The sequence below is a fragment of the Corylus avellana genome, chromosome ca1, assembly GCF_901000735.1.
Source record: "Corylus avellana chromosome ca1, CavTom2PMs-1.0".
Lineage (NCBI taxonomy): Eukaryota > Viridiplantae > Streptophyta > Magnoliopsida > Fagales > Betulaceae > Corylus > Corylus avellana.
In genome coordinates, this window is record NC_081541.1 from 23,842,907 (window position 1) to 23,849,377 (window position 6,471).

Consider the following 6,471-nt stretch of genomic DNA (forward strand, 5'->3'; position numbering starts at 1 on the left):
CAATATTGGAATACGGACCCAAGAAAGCTAAAATTCAGATTTTTTTGGATAGAAAACCCCAACCCAACGTTTACAAATAAAACGCGAACCAAAGGTATAACGAAACAACCCTCGACCCAACGTTTCTAAATGAAACGCGAACCAAAGGTATAAAGAAACAACCATCGACCCAACGTTTATACATGAAACGCGAACCGAAGGTATATAAATTTGAACGCCACAAGGAATAATCCTTGATAAGTTCACAAGTTCTTTGAAGAACCAATAGAAGACGCAAGCGTCACATTTTTCTAATTTTCATTCATGATCCCCTCATTACAATGAGTGCATGCTATTTATAGAGCATGGCTGAAAATAAGAGTACCTACCTAGTATGGAAAGGAAATTAAATTGGTTTACAACATTGGAAACTAAATAAAGTAAAAAAGGGCTAACTAATAAAAGCCTAAAATTAAGGTTGATTTAAGTCAAGCAACCAATTAATTGGCATGTAATTTGGCAAGTGAATCATCCAATTAATTGGTATATAATTTGATAGTCAATCAGCCATAATCAACCATTAATCCATGCCATTGCTAAGGAAATTTTGTGCAATCTGCTCCATGAATAGCTTGGATCAAATTTATTATGCCTTCATCTCCCTTTGGGCCAAGCTTGGAATGCCCCATTTTAGAATCAGCCCAAATCTCTTGAATCAGCCCATTAAGCGCTTCTTTGATTTCTTGCATCTTGCTCTATTAATAGGCCCAACTGGAACATCCAATGGATTCTTTAATGGTGCTTGTTGATTCTCATCATTCCCCTTCTCTTCAAAGGATTCGTCCTCGAATCATCAGCTACATCAAAAGGAAGAGGACAATTTTTTTTTGACGTCTCCTTTTTTTTTTTTTTTTTGAACTTGGTGTACGACGCGCACAACAACAAGATATAAGGAACACAAACGGAACAAGATAGGATGATAACAATAAACAAAAGATAGGATGATAATGATAAACAAAAAAAAAAAAAAAGGATAGTAAACCTGATTTTAGAGCCTGTGCTCTGATACCAAATGATGCGAACCTCAATCGACTTGCTTTGAGACCCAACAACAATATTGGAATACGGACCCAAGAAAGCTAAAATGCAGATTTTGATAGAAAACCTTGACCCAACGTTTACAAATGAAACGCGAACCAAAGGTATAACGAAACAACCCTCGACCCAACGTTTATAAATGAAACGCGAACCAAAGGTATAAAGAAATAACCATCGACCCAACGTTTATAAATGAAACGCGAACCGAAGGTATATAAATTTGAACGCCACAAGGAATAATCCTTGATAAGTTCACAAGTTCTTTGAAGAACCAATAGAAGACGCAAGCGTCACATTTTTCTAATTTTCATTCATGATCCTCTCATTACAATGAGTGCATGCTATTTATAGAGCATGGCTGAAAATAAGAGTACCTGCCTAGTATGGAAAGGAAATTAAATTGGTTTACAACATTGGAAACTAAATAAAGTAAAAAAGGGCTAACTAATAAAAACCTAAAATTAAGGTTGATTTAAGTCAATCAACCAATTAATTGGCATGTAATTTGGCAAGTGAATCATCCAATTAATTGGTATATAATTTGATAGTCAATCAGCCATAATCAACCATTAATCCATGCCATTGCTAAGGAAATTTTGTGCAATCTGCTCCGTGAATAGCTTGGATCAAATTTATTATGCTTTCATCTCCCTTTGGGCCAAGCTTGGAATGCCCCATTTTAGAATCAGCCCAAATCTCTTGAATCAGCCCATTAAGTGCTTCTTTGATTTCTTGCATCTTGCTCTTAATATAGGCCCAACTGGAACATCCAATGGATTCTTTAATGGTGCTTGTTGATTCTCATCATTCCCCTTCTCTTCAAAGGATTCGTCCTCAAATCATCAGCTACATCAAAAGGAAGAGGACAATTTTTTTTTTTTTTTTTTTTTTTTTGAACTTGGTGCACGATTTTAACTTAGTGCACGATGTAAAACACCAAGAAGGAATAATGACTACAAACAGAACAAGATAGGATGATAACAATAAACAAAAGATAAAAACAAAAGGATAGGAAACCTGATTTTAGAGCCTGTGCTCTGATACCAAATGATGCGAACCTCAATCGACACGCTTTGAGACCCAACAAACAATATTGGAAATTAACCCAAGAAAGCTAAAAATCAGATTTTAGATAGAAAACCCCGACCCAACATTTATAAATGAAACGCGAACCAAAGGTATAAAAAGTAACAACCTTCGACCCAACGTTTATAAACGAAACGCGAACCGAAGGTATAAAGTTTGAACGCCACAAGGAAGAATCCTTGATAAGTTCACAAGTTCTCTGAAGAACTAATAGAAGAAGCAAACCTCACTTTTGTATTTTCATTCATGATCCTCTCATTACAATGAGTGCATGCTATTTATAGAGCATGGCTGAAAATAAGAGTACCTGCCTAGTATGGAAAGGAAATTAAATTGGTTTACAACATTGGAAACTAAATAAAGTAAAAAAGGGCTAACTAATAAAAGCCTAAAATTAAGGTTGATTTAAGTCAATCAACCAATTAATTGGCATGTAATTGGGCAAGTGAATCATCCAATTAATTGGTATATAATTTGATAGTCAATCAGCCATAATCAACCATTAATCCATGCCATTGCTAAGGAAATTTTGTGCAATCTGCTCCGTGAATAGCTTGGATCAAATTTATTATGCTTTCATCTCCCTTTGGGCCAAGCTTGGAATGGCCCATTTTAGAATCAGCCCAAATCTCTTGAATCAGCCCATTAAGTGCTTCTTTGATTTCTTGCATCTTGCTCTTAATATAGGCCCAACTGGAACATCCAATGGATTCTTTAATGGTGCTTGTTGATTCTCATCATGAGCTCTTCAGAATTCGGCTCAAGTGCTCTTGTAAAAGCAGGACCTCTTAGAATTGTGACTGCCTTCAGCTGCTTGTGATTGCCTGGGTTAGGTATTGTTTGAGCTGGAAATTCTCCCTGCTTCCTCTCACTCAGCTCCTTTGCCATTTGACCCATTTGCACTTCCAGCTTTTGTATGGCTTGCTCAGTCTTTGTATTGACATGTTTTTGATCAGCCATGAATTGCTGTTGTGAAGTCACAAGGTTATGTATCATATTCTCCAGTTGGTTCATCTTTGGCTCTTGAGCTGGTTGGCTTGCTTGTTGGGGCCCTTTCTGTTGTCCTTGATTATTGCTCCAGGAGAAATTTGGATGCTTACGGCATCCTGGATTGTAAGTATTGGAGTATGGGTTGTTCTTGTGGGGATAATTGTTTTGTCCCACAAAATTCACCTCTTCTTGTTCTGCAAAAGAAGATAAATGACACTTCTTAGTGGTGTGATCTAAATGGGAACAAATAGCACATACTTGGATTGGTGTGTCTTGATGCAGAGGTGAAATTTTCTGAACAGTCATGGCCTTGACAAGCATATCCAATTTCTTTTCTACTGCAGCCAACTGATTGGTTGATCCCCCACTGAGATTCACTTCATACATGCCCTTGCTTTTGATTCCTCTCCTTCATCTTGAACAAAATTGCTGTGAGTGCTCACTTAACTTCTCAAAAAGTTCCACAGCTTCCTCACTACTCCTTTCCATAAGTGTTCCTCCGCAAGCTGAATCAACCATCCCTTTGTTAGTATCATCTAATCCTTCATAGAAAATTTGTACCTACACATCTTGATGAATGTTGTGGTGGGGGCACTTTAGAAGTAAGGAATTAAAGTGGTCCCAGGCTTCAAAGAACAAATCTCCGTCTCGTTGTTGGAACATTTGAAGTTCCCTTTTGAGTTGTTTTGTCTTCAGGGCTGGGAAAAACCTCTTCAGAAACTTGGTGGTCAATTTTTCCCAAGTGTGGATAGATTCTGCAGGCAAGGAATTGTACCACGGTTTAGCATTATCTTTCAAGGAAAAAGGGAAGAGAACTAACCTTAGTCTCTCTGGAGTTAGGACTTGGACATGTTGCAACTTGCATAAGTCAAAGAATTCCTTAAGATGCAAGTTGGGATCCTCAGTAGCTGTGCCTCTGTAGTGGGTTAATGCATTGAGGATTTGGGGAGAGATATAATAGCTGCTGTCCACCTCCGGTTGATATGCTATGCATGAGGGTTGATGGAGGTTTGCTAGGACGTATGCTTGCTTCATTGGTCTCCTCACCCATGGTGGATTTGCTTCTAAGGGTCTTGGCCCAATTGGATTTTCTTGCAAATCTTCCATTTCAACTTCTTCTTCTTCTTTGTCTCTAGGTCGTTGTCGAATTGTCCGCTCAATTTCAGGATCGAGTGGAATGACGATTGAGGTTTGAGATCGACGACCTTGGATGAACTAGATTACTTCTTCAGTTAGGCAGCTTCAGTATTGCCTGGTTCGGAAGCTCCCTGGAACTGCGCTCGCTCGCAAGTTGGTGCGTTTGATCGCAGTGCGCTCGATTGCACTTGGCTGACGATTGATCGCAATCACAGAATGCCAACCCGCAACCTGCAACAGAAAACAAAAAAAATTAGGGAAAACGAGAAATTCTTTTTGGTTTTTGCTAACACTAAATTAAAAAGTGAAAATTAAAATAACAAAACTAAAGGAAAATAAATTTAAACAAAATTCGCCGCAATCCCCGGCAACGACGCCAAAAACTTGATGTGCAAATTATCTACCTAAATTAATAGGTAAATAATTATACGTTTTACCTGCAAGTGCACAAGGTCAACATGGTAGTATAGGGTGCAAGTACAGGATCATTCCCACGAGGATTGCTGAATTTTCGTTTAAAAGTAAATTCCTTAAGCAAAAGTAAAATAAAGATTGATTGTTGAAGTGAAGATAATAAAGAGTAGGGCTTTGATATCCACCACTAATTATATTAAGCTAATATATCGATATGCCAATGCTTTGATCAAGTTATGCATATTTAATGTTTGTCAACCTAAAGGCATAGTGTATACTCCTTATACTATAGATTTTCCTAAGCAACAAGTTAGGCATGATGTATACTCTAACTCTTTTCTTCCCTAAAGGATTTAGCATGGTATATACTAAGTTGTTCTTTAGAAAAGCATATGTTCTATGGAAATCGACAAACACACAAAGCCTAGGGCATGGTATATACTCCTGGTTCCCAATGTTAACCCAAGAATCTGGCGTAGATATCTCTTGTTACTTATGTTAAACCCAGGACTCGGTCAACCAAATTGATTTAACTAACTAGTCCATACCACATGCATATGTTGATCAGGCACACACATATGAAGAATTCATGTAAGCAGGTATTAATCAAGTTAAATAGCATAACAAGATCATCACAAAGACGCCAATATTGAAATATTAACAAAACATAACTAGGGCTTCAATCCAGCCCTACTAAATAAATTAGCTACACATAGAGTTGATGTTAAACATCTTCATAAAAGAAAAAAATAGAAAAGAATACACCCGAGACTTGAACTTGAGAGCTCCTATTCTTCTCCCTTCTCCAAGCCTGTCTATTCTAAAGGCTTAGGAGTCTATTTATAGGCTTTAAAAGTCCTTGGAAAAGTAGTAAAACCTAGGGATTTCATAGGGTTTCAATCCTATTACAATTGGGAGTTGGAAAACCCTAATATGGAAATAGGGACATCTTAGCCGCCAACTTGGTTTGTCTCCTACGCACGGGTGCGATCGATCGCAGCCCGTGTGTGCTGGATCGCAGGTCTGCGATCGACCCTTCTTCTGGCATGCGTTCGATCGCTCCTGGCCTGCTTTGTGCTATGTCCTCTCGGGTACTATGCTCGATCGCAAGTACCCTGCGATTGATCGCAGTATCAGGGAGTTCCGATGTTTCCCATCTTCTCTCTTCGAGCCCAAATCACCTAGTTTTTCTTCATTTTCTTCCAAAAGCCTATAAAAACATGAAAAACACAAAAAGGAATTAAAATGGCCTAATTAAGTAAAACCAAAGGAATAAAACATGCAAGTTAAGGGCTGAAAATATGAATATTTTAGCATTTATCAAGGTCATGGTAGAAAAGAAAGCGTTTCTGGAAAAGTTTCAAGCTTAAAGGGCAAATTGGGGAGACCTAGAAGATATGGTTAACCTTAACCAATCATAATAGATGACCTATATGATTTGGTTAAGTTTAATCAAATAAATGAAATGATTAAATCGGAATTTCTCAAATTGGAGTCAAAATCGGATTGGATTCAAATTTGGATTGGATTCAAATTTGGATTCTGCACAATTGTGAAATAGAAGTTTCCTATTTCGGAAGTACGCTATGCCAACATCGTCCCGAAATTTGGACTTAGGTTATCTTTATCCTAATTGGACTTAGGTTATCTTGATCAACATATACCACATGCATATGTTGATCAAGCACATTCATATGAGGAATTCAATAAAACAGGAAATAATCAAGTTAAACATCACAATATGATTGTAGCAAAGGCGCCAATATT